The 24,704-nt window shown below is 36.2% G+C and overlaps 1 pseudogene; it reads right to left on the reverse strand.

Moving 5' to 3' along the window:
• Positions 1-19,799: 19,799 nt before the first annotated feature.
• LOC116630008 lies at positions 19,800-20,903 on the reverse strand (annotated as a pseudogene).
• Positions 20,904-24,704: the final 3,801 nt, after the last annotated feature.

Raw genomic sequence — 24,704 nt, forward strand, 5'->3', positions numbered from 1 at the left:
TACATAATTTCTTTGCAAACTGTATTGATGATGACATGAGGCATGAATCACGTTAGTGTATTAGTATAGAACCATTTGTTCTTAGAATTACATTTACAGTGGACAAAAAAAAAGCATTCTCTAAATAGATGGCCAAAATTTCCAAGATCAAAAAAATAATGAAAATATTATCACTAACTAGGCTGTTGGACAAAATTTCTCTAGAAATACTTTAATGAGCTTGAATTTTAATTGAGTTTGATCCAGGTTCACTTACTTTATATAGATTTTGGAAATCTGAAGAAGAATGATGCAGGGAAGTACTTTGACAACACGGGGGAGGATATTCCAGACAGAAATCAAGCGTTTAGATTTCTCTTTCATCCACTCAACAGACAATCATTCAGCAACTTATATAATTCTCTAGATGCTAGAGACAGGAAGCATGTTTGTACACTCCTCTATGTTCCTGAGCATGCATTCAAGTGTGAGAAAGAGATAAACAAGTAAATGTTTTCTGCATGAGTTCCACGGAGAAAAATAAAGCTTACAAAGGGAGGACAGAAGTGAGGTAACGTAGGGGGTTATTTTACACTTCTTTAGAGTATCAGAGCAGGTCTCCCTCATAATGTGATATTTGAATAGAAACTAAGGGGAAGTGACAGAGTTAACCACATGGATCACCAGGGAAAAGAATAATCAACATTTTAAGTCTAGTTCTATATTAAGCCAAAATTAGCTGCAGCTACATCAACAGCAATGTACACTAAAAGCGTTTCTTGGGCCATTAATTCGTTGAAAGCTTTATTCAATACAGCACAAAATCTGCCATCTCTATCTTCATTTACCATTCCCTTCACTTCTTTTCTGAGCCAGCTGCATCTCTCACCTTGGCTTTCCTAACACTAGGCCCTCCATGCAATCGGCTTAACTACAGTTAGGACACATCAAATAGCTTGTACAACTGTATCTTCATGCCTTCCTGGCTTTGTTTGTGTAACCATGGTAGGTTTAAAACAAGGAAGTTCACCTACTTTCTCTGAAAGTTGCTTTCAATGTTTTCCATCTTATCATGCATTGGTTTCTTCAATATTTGTGTCTTATCCTACAATTCCTTAATTTCTTCACTGTCTGTGTATTCCAGTCAATTAGTAAAGACATCCTATTTATTACCTCACTTTTTTATAGGTCAGAAGTCCAGGCAAAGCCCAACTCAGCTGGTACTCTGCTTAGAGTCTCACAAGGCTGAAATCAACATGTCAGCAAGGCCGCATTCTTTTCCGAACGCTCTAGGGATGAATTTGCTTCCAAGCTCATTTAGGTTGTTGGCTAAATTCAGTTCTTTACAGTTAGGGGAAAGAGGTCCCTGCTTCATTACTGTTAGCCAGCGGCCTGGCCAGGCCACCCACATTCTTCTTCATGCTTTATATGCGGGCCCCCAGCAACAGGAAGGCTAGATCACACACTCTGAATCTAACTATTTTGCATGCTCATCTCTCTTCTGCCACCCCCACCCAAATCTGTAGCCTTTCTCTGACCCCAGCCAGAGAAACATCTCTACTTTCAAGGACCCAAGTGTTTAGACTGGGTCTAGGATAATGTCCCTTTTTTAAGGTCAGGTGATTAGTAATTTTGAGTCCAGCTGCAAAGTCCCTTCATAACAGCACCTAGATTCATGCTTAATAATCAAGAGACAGAAATCGTGGGGGAACAGCTTTAGAATTTTGTCTACCATAAAGCGCTAATATGCATTGTCATAAAAAGAGCAGCTGTTTAATCATCATAATTTTAGAAGAAAACTGTTAATATTTTCATGTTATAGATGGAGAAACTGAATTTGGTTTAAGTAACTTACCCAGTGTTCTTTACCCAGGGAGACAAGGCACAGGAATTAAACCCAGGTCTGTGTGATTCCAGCACATCTCTTCCTCAAAGACTGACATAAATGGCAACGTCAGGGGGTAATAACCCCCTTAATGAGCAGGACTCAAGGCAATGGTTCTAAACTAAGCTTGATTTTAAGCTGCTATTTTTGAGTTCAGATTATGGATAAGGTACCTGAAAGACCTCTCTGGAACACTAAATAGTAGTCTCCCACATGGAAATGCATTGCATTTGAAACTACTGTAGGTCCTTTTAAAAATACAATATTCTTTTTTTCCCTGTTTAGATAAAATAATCAATTCTACATTTAAAATAACAAATTTATAAATATACATGAAATAGATTTTTAAAACATTAGAGGAAAAAATACAAGATATGTATTTCCCAATACTAGAATTATGATATGATTCTTTAAAAGGCATATGTTAATAATCAAGTGGCAATTAAAGCAACCACTTTAATGATGTGAAAATAGTAATGAGATTTTTAACATTAATTCTAGATCCCTGAGATAATGTTAATCAAGCTGATATATATCATATATTTGTAAATAGGATATATAAATATATTTATAATTTTATATATTATATATATATAAAGCAGCAGTTTCATATTTATAGTAGTGTCAACCATGAACTTCAACTTCTACATATCGTTTGTTTATTCTAGAAATTTTGATTAAAGGTAGCTAAATCAAAACACAGAATTAGAAATCATAGATAAGGATTCTCAAAGCACAAATTTTAAAAAGAGGAGAGTTTGGTAATACCCATTTAATTAACATATAGTCAAACGAAAAAATGTGTATATATATTTGCGTATGTAGCCAAATTAGATAATTCAAGACCAGAAAATTTTAAAAACATTAATAGCAACTATTTTTCCTATGATTCAATGAATAGATTAATATATTGTATATTGAAGAAAGCATTCCCTGACTTACATTATGGACTATGGATATACAGCCTTTAGAACTGTTTGAGATCCAAGATTGCAACACTTTTCAGAGAAAATAAAATGAATATAAAAACTAAACATATGGTTTAACTTTTTAAAAAGATTTTAATTATTTGAGAGAGAATGAGTGGGGAGAGGGCCAAAGGGAAAGGAACGAGCAGATGCCCACCAAATATGGAGCACGACATTGGGCTGGATCCCAGGACCTCAGATCATGACCTGAGCCGAAATCAGATGCTTAGCTAACTGAGCCACCCAGATATTCCTTCTGTTTAATTTTTAAACAAAACTATGTTTTTCACCAAAATCTTTTACTCTATTATAATTTCAAGAAAAAGGGGGAAAAAAGCAGTAATGCAGTTGGTTTTCTCAACTCATATTATCTAGTTAGATTAATATACAGAATTTGATTAATATAATCCATTGACCAGCATGTTGTCATTACTTGTAGTGTACAATTTGTAACCCTGCTCTCTTAAACTATAAGTCTTTTCCATGTATCATATGACCTCACTGATATGAGGAATTCTTAATCTCAGGAAACAAACTGAGGGTTGCTGGAGTGGGGGGTGGGGTGGGAGGGATGGGGTGACTGGGTGATGGACACTGGGGAGGGTATGTGTTCTGGTAAGCGCTGTGAATTGTGCAGGACTGTTGAATCTCAGATCTGTACCTCTGAAACAAATAATGCAATATATGTTAAGAAAGAAAAAAAGAAGAAGAAGAATGTAGCAGGAGGGGAAGAATGAAGGGGGGGAAATCGGAGGGGGAGAAGAACCATGAGAGACGATGGACTCTGAAAAACAAACTGAGGGTTCTAGAGGGGAGGGGGTTGGGAGGATGGGTTAGCCTGGTGATGGGTATTGAGGAGGGCACGTTCTGCATGGAGCACTGGGTGTTATGCACAAACAATGAATCATGGAACACTATATCTAAAACTAATGATGTAATGTATGGGGATTAACATAACAATAAAAAAATTAAAAAAAAAAAAACTATAAGTCTTTTCAAATTGAAGAAAAAAATTGCAATTACAGCAAATATTTGAAGAAAAGGAGGAATGCTTATGCTAATAGAGATTAAAAACAGTAAGGATTCTCGTAACTGTTGACAATTTTTAATTTCTGTTAATTCATAAGACAATCTTTGTATTCACTGATATATTGGGTATGGAGAATAAAATAAAATTTGAAGATTTGTCTAGCACATTAGAAACTTTAAGGATTTGGCATTTTCTATACTTAAAAAAAAAAAATCCACCACAGAAAAATTGGCTGAGGCAAAGTTAAACCTCAGGAGGGACCAGAACCTCTCTACTCTAGCTGACTGCGATTTTTAACTTATTTCTAGGCTGCCCATCTAATTTTCTGGGTAGTGAGATTTCCTTCCACTAGCTAAAGCCAGAAGATGTGTTTGAAGACCTTAATTCTGGGATTCTGCTTGGCATGCACAGGGTTACTCAGAGGAGCGACACTGCAGTGTTTTCATAGTATAGCATAGAAATGGAGGTTTGTGTGTATCAAATCCTTGACAAATGTTCCAGCAGTTAAGTAAAACTTTGTTTATATTGCGTGCCTCTCAACAGAAATTAAGAGCTGTGGAAACAATTGGCGCAAGTGGTTGGCAATCTTCTCTCGTTCTCTCTTAGTGAATATGACAAGCTCACCTGCTGTGGGAGCCTGAAAATAAAGGACAATCTCACCACATTAATAAAACATGAGCCACAACTGAATCTGAGGCCAACTAAACCACCAGAGACTTAGTGTGATGCTTAATTTTGTCGATGATGGAAGTACTTTAGCCCCGAGGTAACTTTCATGGAGGCCATATTTGCGTGCAAACCTTCACTTAAAGCACTACAGCTGGGGAGAGTTAATGTTCGTGGGAGTGTAAACTTACAGTAAAAGGCAGGAACCACATAAGATGTTACATCGCTCAAGCCAGTCAACTTTGGTAGTGGCCTAATGTTTTATTGAAGCTCATTCCTCCTCACAGGAGATCTGAAAACCCACTTAGTGCCCTTGGAAAATTGTCTGTTTGGACTGCATGGACTGGTTCCTAATCACAGAAAGATAAAAACATCAAAATAAGCTAATAGGGTTTTGCCATGAAATACAGTCTCAGGAGAGCTAGAAGTAAAGGGGAGAGGTATCTGGGGGGCATCTATTAAGTTAAAGGGTTTAGTGAAGTTAAGGGAACACACTCTAATACAAAGAAGGGAGGGAACGGAAAAAGCATGCAAGAGGAAGGGGAAGAGGAAAAAAATAAAAATATGTATTCTTTAGGAAATGGAAAAAAGCAAGACCCAGCAAATTAAGTAAAACCACCCTTAAATTTTTTATCAGTCAGTGTTTGAAAATGATGCTGAGGCACTGAGACAGAATTACTGTGATGGCTCATTTTAAAAATGTTCCTGAGAAAATAGTTTTAAGTAAGAAATCATAATACAATGCCACCTGAGAAAAAAGACATTTTGTGGAAGAAAATTTTTCCTTCTGTCAATTAGATATTCCAGGCAAAGTTTTCAAAATTATTTTTTCACTTATTGCCATGTTTCTTAAGAATGAGAAAATCTGATTTCTTTAAATAGTAATAATTTATATTCTCAACCAAAGAGTGTTTAAAAATGAAACAATGGAAGAGAAAGCATGTAAAATGATTATTGGAGAACCCCTGGATTTATTGTTGATCTGATCAGTTATTTATGGGATTTTAACCAAAGGTTTATGTAAAGAAGTCTATTAAGGAAACAGTGCAACTTATAGAGTTAATACTTCTCCGTCTCAGTATGCCTCAATCTGTTGTGAGTAGACTACCCCCTTGGTTTAGAAAGTAAATGTTTTATCACCTTTTGTGCAACGGCAAAGTTTTATATCTAATAACTCAGAGCAGTTCTTTCTGGGAGGCAAAGGCACCCACTAACTGATTCATAAATTTGTTACATAGGGCACTGATGTTTTTGGTAAAGGTATTAGAGCACAAATTTAGAATCATATATTCTCACATTGCAAGAGTATCCATGTCATTCTCCACTCTTTCTTAGTTCCATAGCAAAGAAGGGTTTTAAGGAAGAAATAGATTATATGAATGTGTACCACCCTGACAGTTCTTCTCTTATATTGTATTAACTGTGAACTTAAGCCAAATACAGACTTTTAGAAATGATCATCATTGAGGTAAAAATTCCTACCATTCTTTCAAAACGTAACAAAACTTTACCTCAGGGAATAGCTGCAAATTGCTTCCTCCTGGATAGCTGAATTCAGCCAGCATATGCATTTTGTGTGTCTCAGACATTTTTTTTTTCAATTTTAATAGCTAGATCCAGCTTTTAAAAATTGTGATGTTTTATATTCAAAGACTGAATTCTAGCTTCCCTTGAAAGTGAGAAGATCTGGTACTACCAGGCCCACAATATCAGTTGGTTCACCTATCAGCTGGACCATTGCCAAGACTGAGACTTAGTACCAGCCTTCTCCGACCCACCATTATCTAGTTCTTCCCTGTGGTCTTATTAACAATAAGACAAATCCTCTTTACCTTTTATTGTCACTCTTGCCCTTTTTTTTTTTTTTTTAAGTTTTTAATTTATTTTTGTGGCTGTTTTTTAATTTTTAAAATTATTTTTCTTTGTATCAGAAGTTGAAAAATGTGTATAAAATAAGAGAGCCTTACAGTTCAAGAAAATAGAGCCTATTTCTTTGCGGGTGTGAAGAATGTGTATAGGTTTAATATATTCCTATATCTCCCACTTAGACTGCTTTACTCTTCTAACTTACCTGTCTGTTCCCCATAAGGCATTCACGTTTCAACCCTTTCTAATCCTTGTTAGAATGTTAATCTCTCTCTATGAACCCCTAAAGCATTTCTCATGAAACCTAACTCTGCCTACAATTTAACAATGGATATGCCTCTTCCCTCTTCACAGACAAGGATTTTTGAGGACAAGCCTCATACAATACTTCAGTTTCGTAGCCTCCCAAACACTTGGTTTAACACTATTAAATAACCTTTAAGGGACGCCTGGGTGGCTCAGTCAGTTAAGCATCTGCCTTCAGCTCAGGTCATGATCCCAGGGTCCTAGGATCAAGCTCCACATCCAACTCCTTGCTCAGCAGGGAGCCTGCTTCTCTCTCTCCCTCTGCCACTCTCCCTGCTTGTGCTTTCTCTCTCTGTCAAATAAATAAATAAATAAAAATCTTTAAAAAAAAAAAATAACCTTGAACAATTTTTTTCATAACTAATGTGTGAAAGTGAAACTAGTTAAGAAACATGACGTTTATTTAAATGGCAAGGTACATTAAAGGATTGCTATTCAAAACAATTCCAGAATCTAGAAGAGACTGGTTTGCCCACTATCAGATTTAACAAATCTCTCCTTCCTTTAACTACAATAAATAAAACAGTGTTATGTACAAGACCTTCTTTACCAGTTTTGTCCACTATGACTTTTGCTCAAGACTCTTTTTGATTTGCAAATATAGGTCATAATTTGAAAGTGGAGTAAGATGTAGAATGGCATTTTTATTTTTATATACTTTTTTTAAAGACTTTATTTATTTGACAGAGAGAGACACAGCTAGAGAGGGAACACAAGCAGGGGGAGTGGGAGAGGGAGAAGCAGGCTTCCCACGGAGCAGGGAGCCCTATGTGGGGCTCGATCCCAGGACCCTGGGATCATGACCTGAACCGAAGGCAGATGCTTAACGACTGAGCCACCCAGGCGCCCCTAGAATGGCATTTTTAAAATTCTCTTTCCACCCTGGATGAGACAAATATTTTATGACTATTGCATTGTACTTTTCTACAAGTAGGTTTACCTCTGCCTGTATTTGAATTAGAGACTTGTTAATTGATCCAGAAATATTTAGTAAGTTATTTAATATTTAATGGGTTATATATAAGAATTATGTTCTATTAATTAACTTCAATAATTACCATTAAATAGCTAGGATTTCCCACAAATCAAAAAGAAACTTGAATAGCTAAAGCAAACTATGGCTACTGCTGTAGCACTGTTTTGATCGTTCTCGGTGGAGTATTTTTTATGCTATCATACACAACATGTTAATATCTTAAAACTGTTCATTGGGTTCTCTTGCATACGTTATAAGGTTTACTTTATTAAAACAAAATTAATTAGAAATGGAATTATGTAGTAATCTGGGTTATAAAAATCACTTATGAATTATTTTCTATATGCCAGGCACTATAACAAGATTTTAGATGTATAAATCTAATGCTCACAAAAACCCTCATTGTACTGAGGAGGAAATTGAGACACCTAGAGATTAAGTAATTTGTTCCAGGTCATCCTGCTACTAAGGGGCAGATCCTGCTTTCCACTCAGCCTGGTTAGCTTCTGAGCCTGTGCTCATAAATACCATATAATAGTGCCTTTATTTATAGCAATATCGTATGAAGTAATTGTGAGTTTGATAGTTAATTTTTCTCAATTTTATTTTTTAAAGACTTTATTTGACAGAGAGAGAGAGAGAGCGCGGACAAGTAGATGGAGGAGTGGCAGGCAGGAGAGGGAGAAGCAGACTCCCTGCTAAGCAGAGAGACCAACACAGGGCTCAGGCCTTGATCCCAGAACCCTGGGATCCTGACCTAACCCAAAGGCAGATGCTTAACTGACTGAACCACCCAGGTGCCCCTGATTTTTCCCAATTTTAAAAATATATCCTGGATATAATACTTCAGGAAGAGAACATAACTACTTTGTTAAGTTCTGAGACAAATGTGACCATAAAGATTATTTTTAATGTGCAAAAAGATTGTTTAGTGGTTCTTTATCCCTCTCTCAATAGGTACCAAAATGGTTAATGTTTACAAATTTAAACCAGTTATAATAAAATACACTTATGCATTATCTTTTATGAAAAGTCATGCATATATTTTAGTACACTGATTAGGGCCATCATGTATGCTCTTGGCTCTATGTAAATTGCAGGTCTCTTCCTTCTGTTCTTTGCAAAGCTGGCCTCTTTTCAAATTTTAGGCCCCAGCATAGATAATGCCTCCCTTGCTGTGCCTTTGCACATCACTTTGCACACATTTGACCATCACTCCATTAACTTCTTTTAGAGGATTTATCTAAAATAAATGTTTAAATAAATGTTTGTGTATGTGTGTATTGTTTCTTTCCCGGATTAGAGGATAAACGTCAGGAAGGTGGAAACTATGTGCATTGCTTTCACCGAGGCATATAATATCATAGGGACTGACACAAAGAAATGTGTTGCATAAAAGATTTTCAAAGAGCTGTAATTAGTTTGATACTAAAATATAGAGGGTTGGCAGTTGAGAATTGGTGAGAACCCAATAAGAGATGAATTGCAGAGAAAGCCAAAATGTATTCCATACAATCTTTCATACTATAAGTGGTTTCAGCAATACTCTTTAGTGTTTCCAAACCATTTTCTTATACATTTCAATCAATAAAACTTTTGAGCATATATTTCAAACATAAAAAATAGTCATTTACTCAAAATATAATTTTACCTCCACTGCTACAAACCTTGGTCCAAGTCACCATCATCTCTTACTTAGACTCTAGCAATAGTGTCTTACTTGGTCTTCCTACTTCTACCCTTACTCTCCTACACTCTCATCTAAGCACTGAAGCCAGAGTGAGTCAGATCATGTGATTCCTCTGATCAAGTTCTGCCATTGTTCCTCAACTCACTCAATAGAAGCCAAAGTCCTCACAACAACCTATATAGTCCCTAAAGATCTGGCTTCCAGATAAGTCTCTAATCCCTACCCTACTTTATTCCACCTCCCTTTCTTTACTCCAACCATTCTCTGTACTTTGTATTCCTTAAAATAGTAGACAATTGCACATTTTAGGACTATGCACAGGGTGTTCCCTCTGTCTAGATTGCTATTCTTTCAGGTATCCACATAGAGAAATAGAACATTTGAACAGACAAGTAATGAAATTGAACTGGTAATCAAAAACTTCCAACAAACAAAAGTCCAGGATTAGACAGCTTCAAGGTAAATTATACCAAACATTTGAAGAGATAATATGTATTCCTCTCAAACTATTCCAAAAACTAGAAGAGGAAGGAAAACTTTCAAATTCATTCCATAAGGCCAGCATTATCTTGATACCAAAACCAGACAAAGACACTACAAAAAAAAAAAAAAAAAAAAGGAAAGAAAACTACAGGCCAATATCTCTGATGAACATAGATGCAAAAACCCTCAATGAAATATTAGTAAGCCACATTCAATTTTACATTAAAAAATCATTCACCATGATCTGATGCGATTCATTCCAAGGATGCAAGTGTGGTTCAATATTTGCAAATCAATATGATACATCATGTAAACAAGAGAAAGGATAAAAACCATTCATATGTTCATCTCACAGATACAGACAAAATAAAACATCCTTCATGATAAAATCTTTCAACAGAGTGGGTTTAGGGAGAACGCACACACCTCAACATAATAAAGGCCATACATGAAAACTTAGAACCAACATCATACTCAATGGTGAAATACTGAAAGTGTTTCCTCTAAGATCAGGAACAAGACAAGGATGTCCATTCTTGCCACTTTTATTCAACATGGTACTGCATGCCCTAGCCACAGTAATCAAACAAAGAAAAGATATAAAAGGCATCCAAATTGGTAAGGAAGAAATAAAATTGTCACTATTTTTAGATGACCTACTATACATAAAAAATCCTAAGGACTCTACCAAAAATCTATTAGAAGTAAAAAATGAATTAAATAAAGTTTCAGTATACAATATTAATATATGGAATTTGGTTTTTCTATACTCTAATAACAATTAGCAGAAAGAAAAATTAAGAAAACAATCCTATTTACAATTACCAAAAAGAATAAAATATCTAGAAAATAAATTTAACAAAGGAGTAAAAGAACTCTGAAAACTATAAAAGACTGATGAAAGAAATTGAAGACAACACAAACAAATGGAAAGATATTCCATGCTCATGTATTAGAAGAAGTAATATTGTTAAAAAGTCTATACTACCCAAAGCAATCTACAGATTCAATGCCATCCCTATCAAAATACAAACTTCCATAGTGCTAGAACAAATAATACTAAAATTTGTGTGGAACCACAAAAGACCCCAAATAGCCACAAAAATGGCATGGTACTGCCATAAAAACAGACACACAGATCAATGAAATAGGATAAAGAACCCAGAAATAAACCCACACCTATATGGCCAATTGATCTACAACAGAGGAGGCAAAAATATACAACAGGGAAAAGATAGTCTTTTCAATAAATGGTGTTAGGACAAATGAACAACTACACACAAAAGAATGAAACTGGATCACTTTCTTATACCATACACAAAAATAAACTCAAAATGGATTAAAGACCTAAATGTGAGACATGAAGCCATAAGCCTCCTAAAAGAAAACACAGGCTGTAATCTCAGGGATATTAGCCTTAGCAACATTTTTCTGATATGTCTCCTCAGGCAAGGGAAACGAGCAAAAATAAACTATTGGGACTACACCAAAATAAAAAGCTTTTGCACAGTGAAGGAAACCAACAACAAAATGAAAATACAACCTGCTGAATGTGAGAAGATATTTGCAAATGATATATCTGATAAGGATTTAATATCTAAAATACATAAAGAACTTACACAATTCAACACCAAAACAACAAATAATCTGATTAAAAATGGGAAGACCTGAATAGACATTTTTTCAAAGAAGACCTACAGATGTCCAACAGACACATGAAAAGATGCTCAACATCACTAATTATCAAGGAAATGTAAATGAAAACCACAAGGAGATATCATCTCAGACCTGTCAGAATGGCTAAAATCAAAAACACAAGGAATAATAAGTGTTGGTGAGGATGTGGCTAGTAAAAGGAACCCTCATGTGCTGTTGGTAGGAATGTAAATTGGTATAGCCACTAGGGAAAACAGTATGGCAATTCCTCAAAAAAAAATTAAAAATAGAAATACCATAAGATCCAGTAATTCCACTATTGAGTATTTACCCAAAGAAAATGAAAATACTAATTCAAAAAGATATATGCACTACTGTGTTAATTGCAGCAGTATTTACAATAGTCAAGATGTGGAAGCAACCTAAGTGTCCATCAATAAGAAGATGTGATGTGTACACACACACACAGTCACACACACACACACACTGGAATATTAGTCATAAAAAAAGGATGAGATCTTGCCATTTGTGACAACATGGATGGACCAAGAGATATTATGCTAAGTGAAATAATTCAAACAGAGAAAGATAAACACCATATGATTTCACATATTTATATGTGGAATCTTAAAAAAAAGAAAAGAAAGAAAGAAAGAAAGAAAGAAAGAAAGAAAGAAAGAAAGAAAAACAAACACGAAACCAAACAGACTTCTGAATACAGAGAACAAATGTGGTTGCCAGAGAGGAAGTGGTTGGGGAGGGGTGAAATAGATAAAGGGGATTAAGAGGTACAAACTTCCATCTATAAAATATTTAAGTCATGGAGATGGGGCACCTGGGTGGCTCAGTTTGTTAAGCGCCTAACTCTCGGTTTTCAGTTCAGGTCATGATCTCAGGATTGTGAGATCAAGCCCCACATTAGGCTGTATGCTCAGAGTGGAATATGCTTGAGATTCTTTCCCCCTCCCTCTCCCTCTGCTCCTCCCCCCACTCACACTCTCTCTCCCTAAAATATAAATAAAATCTTAAAATATATATATAAAAGTCATAGAGATGAAAAGTACAGCATAGAGAATATAATCAATGATATTGTAATAATGTTGTATGGTGACTACATGTATTGTGGTGAGCACCGAGGAATGTATAGAACTGTCAAATCAATATGTTTTACACCTAAAACTAATATAACTTCGTATGTCATTTATACTTCAATTAAAAAAAAAGAATAACTAGAACATCCAAAAGAGCTGAATAATGATCAGGGTCACTTATTTTACTAAATATTAAACTACATGATAAAGCTACTACTATATTTGAAACACTTGCACTGGCATATGGATGGGCAAAAATTCCATGAAAGAAAAAACAAGAAGTGTGACATCACCAAGATGGTGAATTAGGAGACCCCATCCTCTGTTACCTCCCAAAGATCAACAAATTAAGACAGCTTTCTGTAAACAAAAACAGTTCTGGGAGAGCAAAGGTGTCCACTTAAGAAACTTCACCAACATGATAGAGCAAAAAACCTGATAATAATTACACAAAAAAAGTAAGAACAGCTTCATTTTGTCTGCATCATCCACCATCCTCCCCACAGCCCCTCCCCCAGCCTCACACTGCTTATCACCAAGAAGGACCTAGCCAGGTAGAAAGACTTTTTTCCACCGGAAAAGTGAATGTAAGGTGAATGACCAGCTTCCCTAGCCATTCAGGGCACCATAGGAAGAACCCACTTAGCTTTCACCCCACCCAGAAAACAGCAATTCTGAGACATACAGAGACAGCTGGAAGCAAGGAAGAAGAGCAGGGGCTACCAGTGTCACCCATGCAGCAGGAGTGACCACAACTTCCAATGACCAGCTCTGCAGAGGACCCCAGCACCTTCTGCCACTGAAGAAACCAACAGCCAGCACAACCTCTACAGAAGCCGCCGCAGATTTCACCAGTTTAAGCCTCACAGGTATACACATTTGTAGATACTACCATCTAAATCTTTCCCAGGTCCCCCCCCCCAAAAAAAAGTAAAAATAAAAATTGATCAATCTTTCCAGATCCCTCTCCCAACCTCTGCCAAAACCTGGGATCCAATCTGGCAGGCAGCCAGCCCAGGACTCTGCCACTACATAAATGCTAAATGCCACTCTAGACCCCAAGGGTCGACCCCTACCACCATGTGCACACTTGGCACCAGCCCTCCAGCCATGCACCTGTATACCAATTGCCTGAATTCTGTCACTGGCCTCCACTGTTATATGCATACCCATGGTGACATCCTGCAGCCATAGAAATGTACATAGACAGATAAAGCCCTACAACTGCTTGTGGGCCTGAATTCGGACCTATCTCCAGTCATTGGTCTCACCACTGGATTCACATGTGCTAGCCACTCCAGCTGTACACCTGCGTGAACACTCCTAAAGCTATCAGATTTCTCAGCAAAGACCTTTCAGGCAAGGTGAGTTCAATGATATATTCAAAGTGCTAAATGACAAAATAATGCCAATCAAGAATACTTTACTCAGCAAAGTTGTCCATCAGAAATGAAGGTGATAATAAAGACCTTCCTAAACACACAAAAATTAAGGGATTTCACACCACTGGACCTGCCTTACAAGAAATGCTGAAGGGAGTTCTTCAAGCTGAAGTGAAAGGATGGCAATTAGTACCATAAAAACATGTAAAAATATGCAACCCACTGGTAAAGCTAAGTATATAGTCAGATTCAGAATACTTTAATGTGAAATATAGGGCATGTTAGCCACATAACTCTAATATAAAGATTAAAGGACAAAGGTATTTAAAAGAGCAATAACTATAAAAAATTGTTAATAAATACACAATGTAAAAAGATATAATTTTTGACATCAAAAACAAAATGTAGGGGAGAGTAAAAGGGTAGCGTTTTTGTGTTATCGAAGTTAAGATGTTTTCAGATGAAAGTAAACTTTTATATCTCTAAGAGGTTTCGAGTAAGCCTTGGAATTACCAAAAAACAAGATAAAGAGAAGGGAATCAAAGTATACCACTAAAGAAAATCTTCAATTCACAAAGAAAGACAACAAGAGGGGAAGAAACAAAGGAACCACAGATCAGCTAGAAAACAATGAACAAAATGGCAAGAGAAAATAAATACTTACAAAAGGCACAGCATGCTAAATGGATTAAAAAACAAACAAACAAACAAACAATAACACAACAAAAACCAAGACCCAACTATAAAAGACTCATTTTAGCTTCAAGGACACACACACACACACACACACACACACACACACACGAGTAGAGCACCTAAATATATTAAGCAAATACTAACAGATGTGAAGGGAGTAACAGACAGTAATACAGTAATAGTAAGACACTCCAATCCCCCCACTTTCAACAATGGGTAAATCATCCAGACAGCAAATCAACAAAGAAAATGTTTGACTTGAACCATATTTTAGACAAAATAGACATAACAGATATACATAGAAATTTCCATTCAACAGAAGCAGAATATATATTCTCCTCAAGTACACATGGAACATTTTCAAGGAGAGATTATGTTAGGTATCAAAACAAGTCTTAACAAATTTAAGAATAAAACCATACCAAGTTTTCTTTTCTGACCACAGTCGTATGAAACTGGAAATAACAAAAAGAGCTCTGAAAAATTCACAATATGTGAAAATTAAACACATTCCTGAATAACCAATGAGTTAAAGAGGAAATCAAAAGGGAAATCTTATCTTACAAAATATCTTACAACAAACAAAAGTTAAGAAAAAATATCTTACAACAAACAAAAATGGAAACACAACAAAACTTATGAGATGCACTAGAAGCAGTGTTAACAGGGACTTTCATAGTGATAAATGTCTACATTAAAAAAAAAAAGATCTCATTAAACAACAAAATTTTAAACCTTAAGGAACTAAAAAAATAACTAAGCCCAAAGTTTGCAGAAGGAAGAAGATATAATCCAAGAAGAAATAAATCAAATAGAGAATAAAAAGTAGTAAAGATGATAATAAGAGGTGTGTTTTGAAGATAAACAAAAATTGACAAACCTTCAGCTGGAATTACCAAGAAAATATATGGGGAGTACTTCCATACATAAAATCAAAAGTGAGAGAAGTTACAACTGATACCAGAGAATTGCAAAAGATCCTAACAGACTACTATGAATTATTATGCCAACAAATGGGATAGCCTAGAAGAAATGCATAAACTTCTAGAACCATGCAATGTACCACATTTGAATCATGAAAAAAATAGAAATCTGAACAAACCAATAAACAAGTAAAGAAATTGAATCAGCAATCAAAAATTTCCCAACAAAGAAAAGCTCAGGACCTGATGGCTTCACTGTGAATTCTAAACACTTAAAGTAGAATTAATGCCAGCCCTTCTCAAAATCTTCCAGAAAACTGAAAACAGAACACTTTCAAAATAATTTATGAGGCTAGTATTACCTTAATACCGAAGTCAGATAAAGCACACTACAAGAGAATAAGACTATAAACCAATATCCCTAATATAGATGCAAAAATTCTCAAGAAAATAGCAAAACAAATTCAACAGCACATTAAAAAGTCATACATCATGATCAAATGGGATTTATCCCTAGGATGCAAGAATAATTCCACATACACAAATCAATAAATGTGATATACCACAATAATAGAATGAAAGAAAAAAATCATAAAATCATCTCAATAGATGCAGAAAAAGAAGTTGACAACATTCAACATCCTGTCTTGATAAAAACTCTCAACAAATTGGGTATAGGATAAACATATCTCAACATAATAAAAACTATATATGACAAGCCAACAACTAACATCATACGTCAATGATGATAGGTTGAAAGCTTTCCTTCTGAGATTAGGAACAAGACAAAGGTGCCCACTTTTGCCACTTTTATTCAACAGAGTACTGTTAGTCCTAGCCAGAGCAATTAGGCAAGAAAAAGAAATAAAAGGCATCCAAATCAGAAAGGAAAAATTTAAATTGTATGTTTGCTGATGACATGATCTTTTATATAGATAATAGTAAAGACTCCACCAGAAAAACTGATAGAATAATAAATTCAGTATAGTTTTAGGTACAAAATCAACATAAAAAAAACACACGTGTATCTATACATCAACAATAACTGTCTGAAAAAGGTATTTATCTTAGTTACTATCTATAAAATCCCATTTACCAAAGCATCAAAAACAATGAAATAATAAAATACTTAGGAATAAATTTACCCTAGGAGGTGAAAGATCTCTACTCTAAAAACTATAAGAAACTGATGAAAGAAACAGAAGAAAACACAAATAGAAATATATTCTGTGCTCATGGATCAGAACTGTTAATATTATTTTCTTAAAAACCCATACTACCCCAAACAGTCTATAGATGTAATGCAATCTCTATCAAAATTCCAATGGTATTTTTCTTGGAAATTCATATGGAACCACCAAAGAGCCTGATAGCTACAGCAATCTTAATAATAAAGTTGAAAACATCACACTTCCTGATTTCAAATTATATTACAAAATTATAGTAATCAAAACAGTATGGTATAAGAATACTAAGAGACACAAAAACCTATGGAACAGAATCAAGATCCCAGAAATAAACCCATGCATATGGTCAAATAATAGTGGACGAGGGAGCCAAGAATACTCAGTAGGGAAAGGATAGTCTCTTCATTAAATGGTATTAGGAAGACTGGAATTTCACATGCAAGAAATGAAACTGGACCTTCATCTTATAATTCTCACACAAATTAACCCAAAATGGATCAAGAACTTGAGCATAATACTGAAGCCATAAAAATCCTAGAAGAAAATATACGAAAAAATCTCCTCAACACCAGTTTTGGCAAGGATTTTTTGGATAGGACAACAAAAGTACAATCAACAGAAGCAAAAAATCAACAACTGGGACTACATCAAACTAAAAAGTATCTGCATGGCAAAATAAACAATCAACAAAATTAAAAGGCAACCTTTTGGAATGGGAAAACATTTTTAAACCATATATCCGATAAGAGGTTAATATCCAAGATATATAAAGAACTCATACAACTGATGGGCACCTGGGTGGCTCAGTCAGTTAAGTGTCTGCCTTCGGCTTAGATCATGATCCCAGGGTCTAGGGACTGAGCACCGTGTCAGGCTCCCTGCCCAGCGGTGAGCCTGCTTCTCCCTCTCCCTCTGCCCTTCCCCCTGTTCATGCTCTCCCTCTCTCAAATAAATAAATAAATAAAATCTTAAAAAAAAAAAAAAAAGCACTCATACAACTGGATAACAAAGAAAAAAATCCCATTAAAAAAAATGGGCAGAGGATCTGAATAGACATTTTCCCAAAGAAGACAGACAGCCAACGGGTACATAAAAAGGAACTCATCATCACTAATCATCAGGGAAATGCAGATCAAAACCACAATGAGGTATCACCTCACACCCATTAGAATGGTTATCAAAAACACAAGAGGTAAGTGTTTGCAAGGATGTGAAAAGGGAATCCTGTGCGCTGTTAGTGGGAATGTAAATTGGTGCAGCCACTATGGAAAACAGTGTGTAGGTGCCTCAAAAAAAAAAAAAAAAAAATTAAAACTAGAACTACCATACAATCCACCTCACTTCATGTATACATCCAAAGGAAATGAATTCACCATCTTGAAGAGATATCTGTACCCCCATGTTCATTGAAGCATTATTCACAATAGCCAAGACATGAAAGTAAACTAAGTGTCCATCGATAGATGAATGATAAAGAAATTGTGGTATAAATACATAATAGAGTGTTCTTCAGTCACCAAAAAAGGGAAATCTTCATTTGCAGCAAAATGGATGGAACTTGAGGACATTATGCTACATGAAATAAGTCAAAAGAGAAAAACAAATACTGTATGATCTCGTTTATATGTGGATTCTAAAAACTCAAAACTCATAAAAATGAGTAGAATGTTGGTGGCCAGAGGCTGAGGGGTGGGGAATTGGGGAGATATTGCTCAAGGGGTACAAATTTTAGTTGTAAGATTGATTGGTTCTAGGTATTTAAGGCACAAGAATGGTGACTATAGTTAATAATACTGTATTGAATAGTTAAAATTTGCTATGAGAGTTTAAAGTTCTTACTGTAATAACAAAATGATAATTATGTTAGGTGAAGGATGTTAACTAACCTTATTGTAGCAAACATTTCAGAATATATACATGTATCAAATCATCACTTTGTACACCTTAAACTTACACAATATGTCAATTATATTTATACACAAACAATGAATCATGGAACACAAACACTAATGATGTACTGTATGGTGATTAACATAATAAAAAATTATATCTCAAAGCAGAAAATAAAGAAAAAAACGTGATCAAGTCTTTGCTGATTTCTCTGTCCTGCTTTCTTTGACTGTGCTACACAATCATGACTAGCAGCAAAGAGTTAGAAAAAATTGGGCAAGCATCTGACAGGTGCTAAAAGCCCAACCCAACCTAAAATAATCAAAATCAGACTGAGTCCAATGCCTCCTCATCCAGGTTTTTGTTTTGTTTTTTGTTTGTTTTTCACTGCAGCACTTTATTTTCCTCACACAATAATGAGTTCCTGGGGCCTAATGTTTTCACATGACAGTAGAAAACCAAAATTTGTTCTCCTCTCTTAAAGAATTAAGAATTGCATATAAAAATGTTACATAAATTAAAAAGATGAATAAATTTACAATTGTAAATGCAAACTGTTTTCCAACTCAAGGCAATTAACAACCCATGGTGTTCTGGCAGGAAAACATCAGGTAAGAAAGGAAAGTGGGTCCTAAGGCTCAGACCTTCCCCACCCTGTCAGACTGGCAAGACAGAAATAACAACTCATTCAGGACTCTTGCCAGTCTCTAGAGAAATCCTGGAATAGGCAGCTCTTACACATTAATAGCCTGTAAAGATCAAGAAACTCATGGTCCCGCAGATTCTCAAACCAATGAATTTCTCTTCCATAAACATGGTCTCAACCTCAGCCACAAAGTGACCTAGCAGCATGTACTAAGGGTTTAAATCAAAGATATATACAGGATATTAAACATATACCAAGGGAACAGTTAACTTGGATACAAGTTCAAGATCAGCAACAAGTTCTACAATCCAGTGCTGATATCAAATACAAGCTTCAAAGACAAATTTCTTTTCATTTTCATTTCTTTTCTTTTATTCCAGTTTCATGAGGCTACCATGAGGTGTATACATTTGCCAGGGCAAATTTATACTTTGGAATTCACTCATGGAGAAAATGCTACACATCTGCTCATAGTCCATTTAGAAGCATTTGTGGTGGGGATGGAGGAGCCCAGTCCATCATACTCCTGCTTGCTGATCCACATCTGCTGGAAGGTGAATAATGAGGCTAGGATGGAGCCCCCAATCCACATGGAGTACTCGCGTTCAGGAGGAGCAATAATCTTGATCTTCATCGTGCTGGATGCCAGAGCTATGATCTTCTGCATCCTGTCGGTGATGCCAGGGTACATGCTCACTGTGTTAGCATAGAAGTCCTTCTGGATATCAACTTCACACTTCATGATGGAGTTGAAGGTGGTCTCATGGATACCACACGATTCCATACCCAGGAAGGAAACCTGGAAGAGCACCTTAGGACAGAACTGCTCGTTGTCAATGGTGGTCACCTGCCCATCAGGCAGCTCATAACTCTTCTCCAGGGAGGATAAGGACACTGTGGTGGCCATCTCCTGCTTGAAATCCAGGGCAACGTAGCAGAACTTCTCCTTGATATCACTCATGATTTCCTGTTCAGGGGTGGTAGGGGGACGGTGTTGATGAAGTTATAGCCACACTCCGTGAGGATCTTCATGAGGTGATCAGCCAGGTCCAGACACAGGATGGCGTGGGGCAGGGTGTACCCCTCATAGATGGGCACAGTGTAGGTGACCCCATCCCCAGAGTCCATGACAATACCGGTGGTGTGGCCAGAGCATACAGGGACAGCACAGCCTGGATGGCCACATACATGGCTGGGGTGCTGAAGGTCTTGGACATGATCTGAGTCATCTTCTCACAGTTGGCCTTGGGGTTCAGGGGGGCCTCGGTCAGAAGGACGGGTGCTCTTCAGGGGTCATGCATAGCTCGTTGTAGAAGGTGTGGTGTCCGTATCTTCTGCATGTCATCCCAGTTGATGACAATGTTGTGTTCAATGGGGTCCTTGAGGGTCAGGATGCCCCGCTTGCTCTGGGCCTCATCACCCTCGTAGGAGTCCTTCTGGCCCATACACACCATAACACCCTGGTTTCAGGGTTGCCCAACAATGGACAGGAACATGGCTCAAGGAACATCATCTCTAGCAGAGCCTCACTTGCACATGCCAGACCCATTACCGATGACGAGCACAGCGATTTCTTCTTGCATTGTGGAGGTGGAAGCAGTGGATGCAGAGAACAAGCAGCGGGAGAACGTGGAGTGCCAGCTGGCTGCAGTGAGTGAGAACTTCCAAGTTTCTTTTAATTGGAAACATGGACACTTAGTCTACTGTCACTGTTGCTAAGAATACCACTGAGAGAAAAAACAGGCTGGCATGCTGCTTTAAATATTTTCATGTTCAGTGCATCTTCTTTTATCAAACAAGACCCTTCATCTTAATTCATTTCCCAAAGTTGAGATTATAAAATCTTTGTCCTGTTAAGGAGTGTCCTTTGTATACATATGATGCTGCTCCTTTAAAGGTCAATAGTAAGCAGGAGAACCCCTATAATGAACTCCATGATATGTTGTTTGTGCAGTTGGTTCTCTGCGAGTTCTCCTTCTATTTCATTCTTGTCCTTCATCTTCATGACTATAAGATGCCTTCACAGGTATCCCCTTCTTATAATTGATGTGAATTGTTTACTGTGTTGGTTTTCTACTGCCATCATAACACATTACCACAAATTTAGCAGCTTGAACAACACAAATTTGTTATTTTACATTTCTGTAGGTCAGAAGTCCCACACAGATTTCAGTGTGTCACTAGGGCTGTGTTCTGCCCTGATTGCTCTAGGGGATAATCAGTTTCTGTGCCTTTTCCAGCTTCCAGAGGTCTGCACGTCCTTTAGGTTGTGCTCTCCTTCCCTCATCTGCAAAGCCAGCACCATTTCAATTCTTGGACCATTCTTCATTGTCACATCTGTCTCTAAGCTCAGGCAAGAAAGGTTCTTAATTTTAAGGACTCATGTGATTAGATTTGATCAACTGGATAATCCAGGATAATTTCTTATCTCAAAATACATATCCCTATTGACATCAAAGACCCTTTGACTCTTTGCCATATAAGATAACAATGTACACATCCCAGGGACTGTGTTTGGACATTTTTAGGGGCTTATTATTCTGCCTACCACATTCACCATGACCTCTCCCAAATATGGGAATGTACTACATGAGACATCAAATAATATAAAAGCAGATGCAGAATTCCACACATACATTAAAAAAGTTAATAACATTCAACATATGTATTTAGTGATGTCACAAATTTCTATGTACCAGTATGACAAATTTCCTTCTGATCAGTATGTACTCAATATAACAATATTTGATTTAAAATGAAACATTAACATTTTATAAGAAAGGCAAAGATTGTTCAACTAGTGTTCTAAAAATGGATTATTTGGAAACAAATACATTTATATCCTCATCTTAGAAATCATTAGAATGAAGATGTAAATTATAATAAAATGATCAAAGGGAAGGCTGGCTGCATCTGGCCCTCTGCCTTAAAAGCTCTGGGATGCCCTTCTTTCCATTTTCAGGGATAATCAGTCCCTCAGGGACTGTCTTATGCTAACTAAAGAGTGGAGACTGAAGGGAAAAAAAACAGATTGCAATTTTATTAATTAAAGTGAGAAATAAAGTTGTCACAAGCCCTGAAATTCAGAACTTATATCAGATCGAGCCGCAGATCTTCATACTGGAGCTTTGCTACATGGAAATCATTATCAGTGGCCACATTATTGCAGTGACTTGAGAAATAATTTTCCCAGTGGCATAATGCTCATGTACTCATGTAAGCAGCCCTTCTCAATTTTACTATAGGATACCCACCTGGGATTCCCAACACCAACATAGCTGAGTTTAAAATGAGATTAAAAAAAAAAAAAAGTCTCAAAAATAATTAAAACCATTGGCTCCAAAGCGTCATATATTCTTTCAGTTCAAATTTCATTAAAAGAGAAATATTCAAATGGTCTCACCTATATGTAAGGAGGGGTGAGAAAAATTAGTCCTTATCTGGGCACAGCATGTTAGAGCCAGCATGGGCAAGGAGAAACACAGAAAGACGTGTAAATTAATGCAATCCTAGTCTCTCCCTAATCATGCTTGTAACTTAGAATTTTTCCTCCTTTTTAAATCACCTGCCTTGTTGTCAGTCATATTGCGGAGTTTAAGACCTCTTTGTCCTAACATATCCCACATACACATCCCTTGAGGTTTGCACCTTTCAATGCACAGTATCTGTAAATAAAATAGATGGTTAAAATGAGATTTTAATTTTTCATCTTCTGATTTTTCTGAAGAACAGACTTACACACACATGTCAGTAAGGAACTGCAAATGACTTAGCCTCGCAAATACCTCTATTATTTAGACTACTGCTTATTGGTCTAGTAAGAAAGCTAAGAAATGTTTTTTTCATTTAGAAATGCCACAGATATCTTCAGGTTTCATGGAATGCAGTTCTGCCCATCGTTCAATCTCAGTGGTTTCTTTTTCCCCCGAGGGATTTTATTCTGTCTTTGAAGGCTTTTCTCTGCTCTTCCCCACTTTGGATTAGTGGTGGTTGAATTAGTGTTACCTTCCTAGACTTGGAGTCTATCTTTGTAAAAGATCTTTCATTTAACCCTTGCAATTACAGAAATAGAATTTCTACGGCTTATAAAGGGTCCCTTTCCTTTTATAGACTTTTAAACTTTGCAGGAATCATTTTTTTTAAAATATATATATCCAAATAAAAGCAGTTGGAAGTAACAAGGTGTATGATGCTACTATTGGCAAAGCCTTTAATGCAGGTCTAAGCAAGCCTCTAATTTTTGCAAAGTACTGTGTTCCTGAGATAACAAAAAAATGCCCAGTTTTTTTAATAAATGCATTTTTCTTAATTAGTTTGTGCACTCTTTTGGAATAAGATCTGGAAATGTGAGAGGCACTGGGGAAATTTATTGTTTATACCTAAGAGAAACTAGAATAGTGTAAGACACAGAAATGTTTTTATACCATTGTTTTTAATCTAACTTTGGGGAAAATGAGGACACACTTGGGAAACTCAATAGAAGAGTTAAAAGTTTCAGATGATGGTGGGCTTTTCTATTTATCATGATTGCTTGGGGGAATAAGTTACTTTGAAGCACATAAAGGCATCATTATATCTAATCCTGGATAACTTCTAAAAATAAATGACCTTTATTTGTGGTTCAGATGTTCATTCCTAAGCAATAAGACTGGATTTGAAAACTTCTATAGTGCTGAAATAAATGAGCAATATTTTTGAGTTCTTCTTTATTGTCTTCTTCTCCATGACCAAATGTCTTTCTTCTGGAATCTCAGTTGATTCTCATGATCAACCCAGAAATAATCTTATCTTTGTTTCTAGTGTCTTCAGCTTTCTATACATTTTATTTCGCCAGTATTACCTAAGGTCTGTTTTACAAACTAGGTAGAAAGGTTGAAGAAGCATGAATCAAATAATAAAAGTTATGGTGTCAGAGGAAATGAGATGATTTTGTACTTCCTGAAATCTAAAAGCAGTTTATAGCTTTTTCTATTGTAGCAGCCTGAATTTGATCACTTAATTACAATGCAATGTTCTTACAAAAGGCCCATTAACCAAAAAGAGAGAAACCAAGAGAGTTTGAGTAGTGTTTATTCAAAACTTTAAAAGGATAATTAAAATGAATGAATCACCATAAATCATTCTAACCCTGAGTTCTCTCAGACCCTTCTCTTGACATGTTAACAGAGTAGCACACACACACACACACAAAATAGCCTGTTTTCAAAGAGATTTTTCCTCTTCCCTTCAGGTTTTCTATTTACATTCTCACATTTAACTTGTCAGGTCAAATAGATTAGAATTAAATTGTAAATGAGACTTCTTTATTTTCTGCCTAAAGAAAGACGAACATGGTTTAAAGCATGTTCACTGCTTTAGCACATTATGTAATAAATTTGGTTTAA

This window comes from Phoca vitulina, unplaced genomic scaffold (genome assembly GCF_004348235.1).
Source record: "Phoca vitulina isolate PV1807 unplaced genomic scaffold, GSC_HSeal_1.0 scaffold3, whole genome shotgun sequence".
Taxonomy (NCBI): Eukaryota; Metazoa; Chordata; class Mammalia; order Carnivora; family Phocidae; genus Phoca; species Phoca vitulina.